Below are 13,603 nucleotides of genomic sequence, written 5' to 3'. Positions count from 1 at the left end.
TATTCACTCAGTTTTTTACTACAGAGAGTAACTAACCCTCTGACCGAACACACTGAGCTACCGTGCCGGCGTCCTTACCCAACGCTATCATTACTCGTGGAAGACATTCTTACCATGTCTCTTAATATAAATTATATTGCTGTATTTGTAGTACCAGGAACTGCTATTTTGGTGCCAAAGCACACCATAAATCCACTTAAAGTACCTATGTTTTATGCCGCATCTTCCCCATTCTTCTACACGTAATGTAAAAGTGAGACACATAAACGTAAAAATGGCACATATAATGCAAATTTAATGCAGCGCTTTCAGACTTTCTGTATTTATCGAGCATTAACATACTGACGGAAGAAAAAAAAAACGCAGCACCAAGGAGGAGTTGTGTTACATGAACGAAAATTGGTAGGCGTGTTACTACATGTGAAAGAAGATTTCTGTACAACTTTCGTGCCAGTCGCATAAGAGTGACGGTAGTACCGCCACTGAGGACGCAAATCAGGTTTGCTTTAAATACACGCTGCAACGGTCGTGAGCGTTAGTTACCTTTGAGATTGGACGTCATGAGTTGTTAGTCACGAATGCCTTTAACGCGACAAAGACGCCATTATAAATATCTCACTGAGTTTGAAGGAGATCGTGTAACAGGGCTATGTGAAACTGGATGTTCCTCCTGCCACCGTACATGACTGCTGGTAGATGTGGTCACGGGAATGCACAGTCGCAAGAAGACCGGGCTTCGGACGGTCACGTGGCACTACCGAGAGAGCAGACCATCGTAGGGTTCTGGCGCATCGTACTGCATCTGCAGCAGCAATTTGAGCAGCAGTTGGCGCCACAGTTACACAACGAACTGTACTGTTACTTCAAGGACAGCCCCGAGCCAAACGCCCAGTAGTGTGGATTTCTACGACCCCAAACCATCATTGTTTGCGGCTTCAGTGGCGTCGAGCGAGACTCCTTTGGAGGGTGGAAGTCTGTCGTGTTTTTTGATGAAAACTGGTTCTGCCTCGACGCCAATGATGGCCATGTGTTTGTTGGAAAGAGGCCAGTTGAGGGCCTGCAGTCAACCCGTCTGCGTGCTGGACACACTGGACCTACACCTAGGGTTATGGTACGGGATGCGATTTCGTATGGCAGCAGGAGCACTCTCGTGGTTATCACACGCATCCTCACTGAAAAATTGTACTTCAGTCTGGTGATACGTTCTGCCGTGCCGCCATTCATGAACATCATTCCAGGGGGTATTTTCTAATAGGTCAACGCTCTCCCACACACTTTCTCTACAGAGCGCCGACAGGTTGCCTTGGCCTGCCCGATCATCAGATCTGTCTCCAATCGATCACACATGGAACATCATCGGACGACAACTCCAGCGTCATACAGAAACAGGATTAACGGTCCCAGTGTTGATCGCGCAAGCGCAACAGACATGGAACACCCTCCCACAAACTGCCATCCGGCACCAAACATCACAATGCATGTACGTCTGCACGCTTGCATTTAATAGCCTGGTGATTGCACCAGCTGTCGATGTACCAGCATTTAACATTTGCAATGGATTAAATCGCTCTTACATTAACCTGTGATCTTGCAATGTCAATCACATTTGTTACCTAGACGAATGTATTTCAAAAATTTTATTACTCTACATTAATTATTTTTTTGGTGCTATGATCTTTTTCCCGTCAGAGTGTATTACAACTAAATCTAGTCATATATGCATAATTGTGTAAAGAAAAGGGATCTCTATACTACGTGGATGTAGAACTCTGCTCTCTGAGCTCAGAATTTCAGCTTGCCTGCAGAAACCTATCACCTACAATATCTGTCATGTTGCAGCTAGCCCATCGTATAACGAGGCACAAATGGCTCTGAGTACTATGGGAATTTTTGAGGTCATCAGTCCCCTAGAACTGAGAACTACTTAAACATAACTAACCTAAGGACATCACACACATCCATGCCCGAGTCAGGATTCGAACCTGAGACCGTAGCGGTCGCACGGTTCCAGACTGTAGCGCCTAGAACCGCTCGGCCACTCCGGACGGCGTATAACGAGGAACCTGGAGAACCATGCCAACGGCCTTGCCGCAGTGGTAACATCGGTTCCCGTCAGATCACCGAAGTTAATCGCTGTCGGGCTGGGCTAGCACTTGGATGGGTGACCATCCGGTCTGCCGAGCGCTGTTGGCAACTGGGGTGCACTCAGCCCTTGTAAGGCAAACTGAGGAGCTACTTGATTGCGAAGTAGCGGCTCCGGTCTCGGAAACTGACAGATGCCCGGGAGAGCGGTGCTGACCACGTTCCATCCATATCCGCATCCGGTGACGCCTGTGGGCTGAGGATGACACGGCGGTCGATCGGTACCATTGGGCCTTCATGGCCTGTACGGGAGAGGTTGGAGAACTACGGGTTTCTACTTTCAAGCTTATTTCAATTTAATACAAAATGACTCACAAGAACCAAGACATAAAGCTAGACAACAATGAAATGAAACTAAAGCAGTGTTGAGGAATGCAGGGAAAGATTGAATAAATTTGTCGTGAAAATAGAAAATAATGTACATGGACGTATGGACTTCACTTGTAAGCTGTTGAGAAACATTAATCCTCATTCGTTTTTTCAAAGGTCTGCGAGTTGTAGCCATTTACTTGATTCTTTTGCTTCTTTCTCTTGATTTTTTCTTTTTACTGTTGATTTACAGTCTGACGATGTACGTGATTTTCGTCGTATGTGTGTGTGTGTGTGTGTGTGTGTGTGTGTGTGTGTGTGTGTGTGTAAGCACTTAGGGCATTATTTCTTTTCTTCCTTGTAGTGCAGGTTTACTCACACTCGTCTCGTGATATTTTAGTAGGGGCGCTAAAGACGTTGCTGTCAGGTACCCATACGAATGTATCGCCATCATAGTCATTATTTGCGCCTAAAATGCTTGATACACCCCTGGAAATGGAAAAAAGAACACATTGACACCGGTGTGTCAGACCCACCATACTTGCTCCGGACACTGCGAGAGGGCTGTACAAGCAATGATCACACGCACGGCACAGCGGACACACCAGGAACCGCGGTGTTGGCCGTCGAATGGCGCTAGCTGCGCAGCATTTGTGCACCGCCGCCGTCAGTGTCAGCCAGTTTGCCGTGGCATACGGAGCTCCATCGCAGTCTTTAACACTGGTAGCATGCCGCGACAGCGTGGACGTGAACCGTATGTGCAGTTGACGGACTTTGAGCGAGGGCGTATAGTGGGCATGCGGGAGGCCGGGTGGACGTACCGCCGAATTGCTCAACACGTGGGGCGTGAGGTCTCCACAGTACATCGATGTTGTCGCCAGTGGTCGGCGGAAGGTGCACGTGCCCGTCGACCTGGGACCGGACCGCAGCGATGCACGGATGCACGCCAAGACCGTAGGATGCTACGCAGTGCCGTAGGGGACCGCACCGCCACTTCCCAGCAAATTAGGGACACTGTTGCTCCTGGGGTATCGGCGAGGACCATTCGCAACCGCCTCCATGAAGCTGGGCTACGGTCCCTCACACCGTTAGGCCGTCTTCCGCTCAAGCCCCAACATCGTGCAGCCCGCCTCCAGTGGTGTCGCGACAGGCGTGAATGGAGGGACAAATGGAGACGTGTCGTCTTCAGCGATGAGAGTCGCTTCTGCCTTGGTGCCAATGATGGTCGTATGCGTGTTTGGCGCCGTGCAGGTGAGCGCCACAATCAGGACTGCATACGACCGAGGCACACAGGGCCAACACCCGGCATCATGGTGTGGGGAGCGATCTCCTGCACTGGCCGTACACCACTGGTGATCGTCGAGGGGACACTGAATAGTGCACGGTACATCCAAACCATTATCGAACCCATCGTTCTACCATTCCTAGACCAGCAAGGGAACTTGCTGTTCCAACAGGACAATGCACGTCCGCATGTATCCCGTGCCACCCAACGTGCTCTAGAAGGTGTAAGTCAACTACCCTGGCCAGCAAGATCTCCGGATCTGTCCCCCATTGAGCATGTTTGGGACTGGATGAAGCGTCGTCTCACGCGGTCTGCACGTCCAGCACGAACGCTGGTCCAACTGAGGCGCCAGGTGGAAATGGCATGGCAAGCCGTTCCACAGGACTACATCCAGCATCTCTACGATCGTCTCCATGGGAGAATAGCAGCCTGCATTGCTGCGAAAGGTGGATATACACTGTACTAGTGCCGACATTGTGCATGCTCTGTTGCCTGTGTCTATGTGCCTGTGGTTCTGTCAGTGTGATCATGTGATGTATCGGACCCCAGGAATGTGTCAATAAAGTTTCCCCTTCCTGGGACAATGAATTCACGGTGTTCTTATTTCAATTTCCAGGAGTGTATTTTTAATTTCGTCTCCTCACATGCTTGATACCGCTTCCTACACACGTATAAAGGCCACTTCATTTTTATTACATTGCATGTGTGTGAAACTGAATGCGTGTTTGATGGAAATTTGCGAGTAAAAACATCGTTCCTTTCTCGAGTTTTTGCTGCTGTGTTGTGTTACCCGCGTTGTGGCTGGTACGACCCGTTTTGCAATCAGCGTTTCCATTTACGCGTGTTTTATTCTTGTGTCGTGGCGTTATTATGATTAGATGTACATGTCAAGCGCTCAGATTTGTTTATTGCGTGCGCAGCTTATTGCATCTGTCCCTCTTTGTCATATTGGGCACCTGAAGTCTGCATATTATTTTGAATTAATTGGCCCAGTCGACACCGAGATACGCAGATACATCCGTGTCTGTGAATTGCAGTGGCATTTAGAACGGTAACGCTCTGCTATCTTATGTGGGGTGCGTGTAGAATATTAGAATATTAATCAGCGCCACACACTGAACTAGAAAAGGAGCGGTACATATGTGCGTTATGTATCTTTTTACAGAGCAGTTCTTTCGTGGAGAACAAAGCCGTGGTCTTTTTTTCTTTCTTCTTTTTGCCTTCGCATTACATTATCATTGAAGGGTCTTCTTTAAGAATCAAGGGGAGAGAGTGTCAGCTGGTGCAGTGGTTCCATCTTTCTGATGCCATTTTCTTTAATGAGATCAAACGTCATATAACATTCAAAATAACTAAAGATATGTAACAATTGGTTAACGTTCAAGCAAAGAATGCACGCACTTGTATCAAGAAATAATCCTCATAACATCCAGTTTGATCTCAGTCATTGCTCATAAGAATCATGCTCCACGTCCATTCGTTCCTTTGCTTGTATTTTCGTTGATATCGTAGTAGAAAATCCACTTTCACACCTTTGAGTTGCGACGAATTTTCTAACCTTAATGGATACTAGTCACCTCCCTTTCGCTAAAATGTTGCCATTTAACGTCGAACCTTTCTGCAGCGTATTGTCTTTGTGAAGTTTCTTGGTCTCAATATCAGTTTCTGTAAGCATTAATTCATGCACTGACAACTGTCTAAAGTGTCCTTAATTCAGCCCTATGTTGGTAATGCTCCATTTGCGAATAAACCTTTAGCTTTATTTAGTGCTGTTGAGCTATGGGTCGTACTCTTATGCTCTCGCTAATCGAGGTTAACGGTATTTATTACTTCAAAGAAATTCACGGGGTATGTCAGTTTGGTAATAAGTACATTATCCGTTACTTTGGGGACGGTCGGCGAGCCAACAGCTTACTAACGAAATAATGAGTAACAAGCGAGCTGTTAACTCATCATGCCAAGCAAGTGGCCGGTTGCAGTAAGCTGTGGTCCTCGCTCAATGCACGCTACCGTCCCTTATTATCGCCCTCTTTCTGCAATGAAAGTTGACAGAGTGTGTGGCCCACAACGAAAGCTTTGGCCCGATCGCTATCATTAGATCGAACACACAGAGCGTAATAATTTGTCCCTAAACAAAGATTGTTAGATAATAACATCGCTTATGATTTTGATATCAGAATACACACTTACATTGCAAAATCACATCAGCAACGTCAACCAAAAGGAAATAACGAAAGTATATGTTCATAAAAGCGTCCTTGAAATTCCATTTATGCCATCAAGCATTCGAAATGCTCCCCTGGCACACAAAACGGGTTAGAACATTGTTCCAAAAACAACGAAAAAAGCATGCCACATTTAAATGAATGCAAAATATACAATATTTGGCGATCTTTTACTGAAGCCTGAAATTTAGCATGGACCTCAATGCGAGATGCTCATAATAGTTTCCACAACGAAACGTTGTTTCGAAACCTGGCAGAATATCCGGAGAGATTCTGGTTGTATGTGAAGCATGCTACTGGCAAGACATAATCCACGCCTTCTCTGCGCGATTGCAATAGAAGAACTATCGACGACAGTGCTGCTAAAGCAGATTTACTAAAAACAGCCTTCCGAAATTCCGACGAAGTAATATTCCAGAATTCGAATCAAGAACATGAGTAACTGAAATGTCCTCGGAGTAGTGAAGCAACTTAAATCACTTAATAAAAGCAAGTCCTCCGGTTCAGACTGTATACCAGTTAGGTTCCTTTCAGAGTACGCTGATACTGTAGCTCCATACTTTACAATCATATACAATCGCTCGATAAATGAAAGATTCATACCTAGGTACAGGTCACACCAATATTCAAGAAAGGTAGTAGAACTAATCCGCTAAATTCTAGGCCCATAGCGTTAACGTCAATGTGCAACAGGATTTTGGAACACATATTCTGTTCAAACGTTATGAATACATCGAAGAGAGCGGACTATTGACACACTGTCAACACGGATTTAGAAGACATCGTTCTTGTGAAACACAACTATCTCTTTACCCACAGAAAGTGTTGAGTGCTATTGACAAGGGCTTTCATATTGATCCCGTATTTCTAGATTTCCAGATGGCTTTTGACACTGTAACACACATGCGGCTTGTAGCGAAATTGCGTGCCTATGGAGAATCGTATCAGTTACGTGATTGGATTCATGATTTCTTGTCAGACATGTCACAGTTAGTAGAAACTGACGGAAAGTTATGGAGTAAAACGGAAGTGATTTCTGGGGTTCGCCAAGGTAGGTTATACGCTTTCTGCTGTTCCTTATATGTATGACCAATTTAGGTGAGAATCTGAGCAACCGTCTTAGGTTGTTTGCTGATGATGCTGTCATTTATCGTCTAGTAAAGTCATCAGAAGATCACAACAAATTGCAAAACGATTTAGAAACGATATCCGTATGGTGCAAAAATTTGAAGGTGACTCTAAATAAAGAAAAACGTCAGGTCATCCACGTGAGTGCTGAAAGGAATCCGTTAAACTTAGATTACACGATAAATGAATCAGATGTAAAGACCGTAAATTCAACTAAGTACTTAGTACTGCTGCGCGGTCTGGAAACCTTACCAGATAAGATAAACGGAGTGCATCGAGAAAGTTCAAAGAAGAGAAGCACTTTTCGTATTATCCCGAAATAGGGGAGAGAATGTCACTGACATGATACAGGATTTGAGGTGGTTATCATTAAAACAAATGCGTTTCTCATTGCGGTGGAATCTTCTCACGAAATTTCAGTCACCAGCTTTCTCCTCCGAATGTGAAAATATTTTGTTGACGCCGACCTACATAGGGATAAGCGATCATCATAATAAAATAGGTAAACCAGAGCTCGCACGGAAAGACATAAGTGTTCGGTTTTTCCACGCGTTGTTCGAGATTGGAATAATAGAGAATTATTGTGAAGGTTGTTCGATGATCCCTCTGCCAGGCACTTAAGTGTGATTTGCAGAGTATTCACGTACATGTAGATGTAGATGTAGGTCTACTGCAATACTTGTTTGCAGTCGCTGCTGCAAAGACTTTTGACCAGACTGAATGGTGCTAGTATCACATACATCTACATATCACATCATGTTGTTGTTGTTTGTTCTGGTCCACAGTCCAGAGACCGGTCTGATGCAGCTCTCCTTGCTAGGTGGTGGTGGTTAGTGTTTAACGTCCCGTCGACAACGAGGTCATTAGAGACGGAGCGCAAGCTCGGGTTAGGGAAGGATTGGGAAGGAAATCGGCCGTGCCCTTTCAAAGGAACCATCCCGGCATTTGCCTGAAACGATTTAGAGAAATCACGGAAAACCTAAATCAGGATGGCTGGAGACGGGATTGAACCGTCGTCCTCCCGAATGCGAGTCCAGTGTGCTAACCACTGCGCCACCTCGCTCGGTCTCCTTGTTACTCTATCCTGCGCAGGCTTCTTCATCTCCGTGTACCTACTGCAACCTACATTCTTCTGAATCTGCTTAGTCTATTCATCTCTTCTCCAATATTAAATTGCTGTTCCCTTGATGCCTCAGAACATGACCTACCAACCGATCCCTTCTTCTAGTCAAGTTATGCCACACACTCCTCTTCTCTCCAATTCTATTCAGTACCTCCTCAGACGGCTGGAGTGGCCGAGCGGTTCTAGGCGCTACTGTCTGGAACCGCGCTACCGTTACGGTCGCAGGTTCGAGTCCTGCCTCGGGCATGGATATGTGTGACGTCCCTAGGTTAGTTAGGTTTAAGTAGTTCTAAGTTCTAGAGGACTGATGACCTCAGAAGTTGAGCCCTATAGTGCTCAGAGCCATTTGAACCATTTGAAGTACCTCCTCATTAGTAACGTGATTAACCCATCTAATCTTCAGTATTCTTATGTAGCACCACATTTCGAAAGCTTTTTGTCTAAACTATTTATCGTCCATGTTTCACTTCCATACATGGCTACACTCCATACAAATACTTTCAGAAACGACTTCCTGACACTTAAATCTATACTCGATGTTAACAAATTTCTCTTCTTCAGAAACGCTTTCCTTGCCATTGCCAGTCTACATTTTATATCCTCTCTAATTCGACCATCATCAATTATTTTGCTCCCCAAATAGCAAAACTCCTTTACTACTTTAAGTATCTCATTTCCTAATGTAATTCCCTTGGCATACCTGATTTAATTCGACTATATTCCATTATCCTCGTTTTTGTTTTGTTGATGCTCATCTTACATCCCCCTTTCAAGACGCTGTCCATTTCGTTCAACTGCTCTTCCAGGTCCTTTTCTGTGTCTGACAGATTTACAATGTCGTCGGCAAACCCTAAAGATTTTGATTTCTTCTCCATGGATTTTAATTCCTACTCCAAATTTTTCTTTTGTTTGCTTTACTGCTTGCTCAGTATACAGGTTGAATAACATCGGGGATAGGCTACAACCATGTCTCACTCCCTCCCCAACCACTGTTTCCATTTTGTACCCCTCGACTCTTATACCTGCCATTTGGTTTCTGTATAAATTGTAAATAACCTTTCGCTCCCTGTATTTGACCCCTGCAACCTTCAGAATTTGAAAGAGAGTATTCCAGTCTACTTTGTCGAAAGCTTGCTCTAAACCTAAAAATGCTAGAATCTAAGTTTGTCTTCCCTTAATCTATCTTCTAAGATAAGTCGTAGGGTCAGTATTGTCTCATGTGTTCCAACATTCAACGGAATCCAAACTGATATTCCCCGATGTCAGCTTATACCAGTTTTTCCATTCGTTTGTAAGGAATTCATGTTAGCATTTAACAGCCGTGAGTTATTAACTGATAGTTCGGTAATTTTATCACCTGCCAACAGCTACTTTCAAAAATGGTTCAAATGGCTCTGAGCACTATGGGACTTAACTTCCGAGGTCGTCAGTCCCCTAGAACTTAGAACTACTTAAACCTAACTAACCTAAGGACATCACACACATCCACGCCCGAGGCAGAATTCGAACCTGCGACAACAGCGGTCGCGCGGTTCCAGACTGAAGCGCCTAGAACCGCTCGGCCACTTCGGCTGCCTACATTCTTTGGGATTGGAATTATTATATTCTTCTTGAAGTCTGAGGTTATTTCGCCTGACTCATACATCTGGCTTACCAGATGGTAGAGTTTTGTCGTGGCTGGGTCTCCCAATGCTATCAGTACTCTTCACGCAGCCGATATCTCCCATTTCATCTTCACCTACGTCCTCTTCCATTTCCACAATATTGCCGCAAAGCACATTACCCATGTATAGACCTTCTATATACTCCTTCCACCTTTCTGCTTTCCTTTCTTTGCTTAGAACTGGGTTTCCATCTGAGTTCTAGATATTCATACAAGTGGTTCTCTTTTCTCCTAATGTGTCTTTAATTTTCCTGTAGGTAGTATCTATCTTATCCCTAGTAATATATGCCTCTACATTCTTAAATTTGTCCTCTATCCCTCTTTGCTTAGCCATTTTGCACTTCCCGTCGATTTCATGTTTCAGAGCTTTTTATTCCTTTTCACTTGTTTCGTTTACTGCATTTTTATATTTTCTCCTTTCATCAATTAAACTCAATATCTCTTCTGTTACCCAAGGATTTCTTCTAGCCCTCGTCTTTACCTTCTTTATCCTCTACTGCCTTCACTATTTCATCTCTAAAGCTACCCATTCTTCTTCTACTGCATTTCTCTCTCCCGTTCTTGTCAATCGCTACCTAATGCTCTCCCTGAAATTCTCTACAGCCTTTGGTTCTTTCAGTTTATCCAGGTCCCATCTCCTTAACTTCCCGCCTTTTTGCAGTTTCTTCACTTTTAATCGACAGTTCATACCAATAGATTGTGGTCAGATTCCACATCTGCTCCTGGAAATGTCTTACAGTTTTAAACCTGGTTCCTAAATCTCTGACTTACCATTGAATAATTTATCTGAAATCTTCCAGTATGTCCAGGCCTCTTCCACGTATACAGCCTTCTTTCATGATTCTTAAACCAAGTGTTAACTATGATTAAGTTATGTTCTGTGCAAAATTCTACCAGGCAGCTTCCTCTTTCTTTCCGTACTCCCATTCCACATTTACCTACTACTTTTGCTTCTCTTCCTTAGCCGCGATCTCTGGAGCGTCTTGTCACGGTTCGCGCGGCTATCCTCGCCGTAGGTTCGAGTCCTCTCTCGGGCAAGGAAAGTGTGTGTTGTCCTTTGCGTAAGTTTGTTTAAGTTAGATTAAGTAGTGTGTAATCTTAGGGACCGATGACCCCAGCAATTTAGTGCCATAAGATCTTACTACAAATTTCCAAATTTTCCTTCTCTTCCTTTCCCTTCTATAGGATTCCAGTCCCCCATGACTATTAAATTTTTGTCTCCCTTCACTATGCGAATAATTTCTTTCATCTCATCATACATTTTTTATATCTCTTAGGGTATATGCGGAGCTAGCTGGTATAAACTACAGTGGTAGGCGTGGGCTTCATGTCTGTCTTAGCTACAACAATGCGTTCGCTATGCTGTTCGTAGTAGCTGACCCGAGCTCCTATTTTTTATTCATTAATAAACCTACTCCTGCATTGACCGTATTTGATTTTGTATTTGTAACCCTGTATTCACCTGACCAGACGCCTTGTTCCTCCTGCCACCGAACTTCACTAATACCCATTATATCTAACTTTAATCTATGCATTACCCTTTTTAAATTTTCTAACCTATCTGCGCGATTAAGAGATCTTGCATTCCACACTCCGATCCGTAGAACGCCAGTTTTGTTTCTCCTGATAACGACGTCCTCTTGAGTAGTCGCCGGCCGGAGATCCGAATGCCTCCGGAATATTTTTTCCCAAGAGGACACCATCCTCTTTTAACCATACAGTAAAGCTGCATGCCCTCAGGAAAAATTACAGCTGATTACCCTTGCTTTCAGCTGTTCGCAGTACCAGTACAGCAAGGCCGTTTTGGTTAATGTTACAAGGCCAGATCAGTCAATCATCCAGACTGTTGTCCCTGCTACTACTGAAAAGGCTGCTGCCCCTCTCATATCAGGTTAAAAAAAGCAATAATTAAAATAGTACTTTCCCTAGCATAGCTTGTTGCAATGGTCTAAGAAGCTGTATGCATCTTTTACACGTTAAATCTTTGTTTATTGGCTTTCTGAAGGTGTCAGCACAGCCAATTTTATGCTATAGTTGTTTTTGACAGTTCACAGTACACATTAAAGTAAATTATACCCTGGTGCGAAGTTATATAGCGTTAACAAAGGGCATATTCCTACATAAAACAAATTTTCACATACACAATTCACTGAAGTGAGTAAACAAGAGTAAACTTTATTATATTGTACACTGAGGTAATGTGCTATAAGAATCCTACCTGTAATACAGTAAGAACTGCCAAATCGCCGTTGGCATACATTGAGATATTCCCAATTCAATAATAAATAAAATGTTCTTTTGGGTGAATGTTTTCAAAGATTGCTGAGAATGAACTGAATATCCGGTCAAAATTAAATGTGCCATCTACAGACAATATGAGAACACTACAAAACAAAGGGATTTGGGTAATACAGTCATACGTGTAGATAGACTAGTAATCGAACACATACACACGAAGTGTTCCAGGAGGAATGGTCAACAGTCAGGGAATTGGCAGAAACGATCATTCGAAAAAAAAAAAAGAAAAAATACCGGTAGGAAACATAGGATCTAAAATGCGTACCTTAAGGGCTATGAGGACTTGTTTAGTAGAAGGGACGTGTTTCACAGTAGTGAAAGCGAACAACTGCTCATAGCTCTTTTAGAGCGCCGGCCGGAGTGGCCGTGCGGTTCTAGGCGCTACAGTCTGGAGCCGAGCGACCGCTACGGTCGCAGGTCCGAATCCTGCCTCGGGCATGGATGTGTGTGATGTCCATAGGTTAGTTAGGTTTAATTAGTTCTAAGTTCTGGGAGACTGATGACCTCAGAAGTTAAGTCGCATAGTGCTCAGAGCCATTTGAACCATTTTTCTCTTTTAGAGCCTATGTTTACTAAGCGTTTTTGCTTCTGGTATCATGTGCTTTCAACTGCAAGTGTTTATGCCACTAATTATGCTACAACTTGCATATCGGGACTAGAATTTCACCAGCGTTTACATGGTGTACTTAGTGTTTTTCATATGGTCACAACTTTACCTTTTGTGCAAATAGAGGCGCGCACACATCGCAGATAGGTACATGAGTGTGTTTTCCTTACAGAGCGTGAGGCAAGTTTGTCGGTTTACGAGGCTACGAGATGCAGGGCAGACAGAGCAAAGGCCACTGTTTTTAAATAACATGTTTAATAAGAGAGGTTTTAGTTTTCTGGGCATGATTCTGGCAGTAAGCTCACGTTAAAATAAAATCTTTATAAAGAAAGAGTTCAATGCATTCAGATAAAGTGGAGTTCAGGTCAAATTAAGGCCCAAATTATAGGCGTTAAAGTGATTCTCCTTTTAGAGTAGGACTAATTTCGGGAGAACTCGGGGCAGCAGCTTACACGTATTATCCTAGATATATAAGTTTCAGGAAGTTACTTTAATTTGTTCAAGGGCAGACGTAGGACAAGATGCGTACCGACATTTAAACATCGCTATCTCGTACAATACTACAGTGAAAATGTTGAAACTTGAGACTACTGTGTAGAACATAGATCACGGTATCCTGGGTAGTTTTTGTTTAATAATCTTCATAGACATCCATTTAACAAAGGTTCAACTTAAAAGTTTCAATTTTTATTCAGCAGTGTACATATAATGTACCTTTTCTCACTAACTAATCAAACATTAGAGCTGAAACCTTACAGCTGCATAAAAGGCTGGTAAAACGTGTGCAACAGATTTTTGTTGAAATTCTTAGTTGGTTTCAAAT

The 13,603-nt window shown here is 43.7% G+C and overlaps 1 pseudogene; it reads left to right on the top strand.

Annotated features, from left to right (window-relative positions):
• Positions 1-2,075: 2,075 nt before the first annotated feature.
• On the top strand, positions 2,076-2,193 carry LOC124614279 (annotated as a pseudogene).
• Positions 2,194-13,603: the final 11,410 nt, after the last annotated feature.

The sequence above is a fragment of the Schistocerca americana genome, chromosome 4 (genome assembly GCF_021461395.2).
Source record: "Schistocerca americana isolate TAMUIC-IGC-003095 chromosome 4, iqSchAmer2.1, whole genome shotgun sequence".
Taxonomy (NCBI): Eukaryota; Metazoa; Arthropoda; class Insecta; order Orthoptera; family Acrididae; genus Schistocerca; species Schistocerca americana.
The sequence above is the reverse complement of the archived record's forward strand: the minus strand, read 5'-3'. Positions and strand labels throughout refer to the sequence as shown.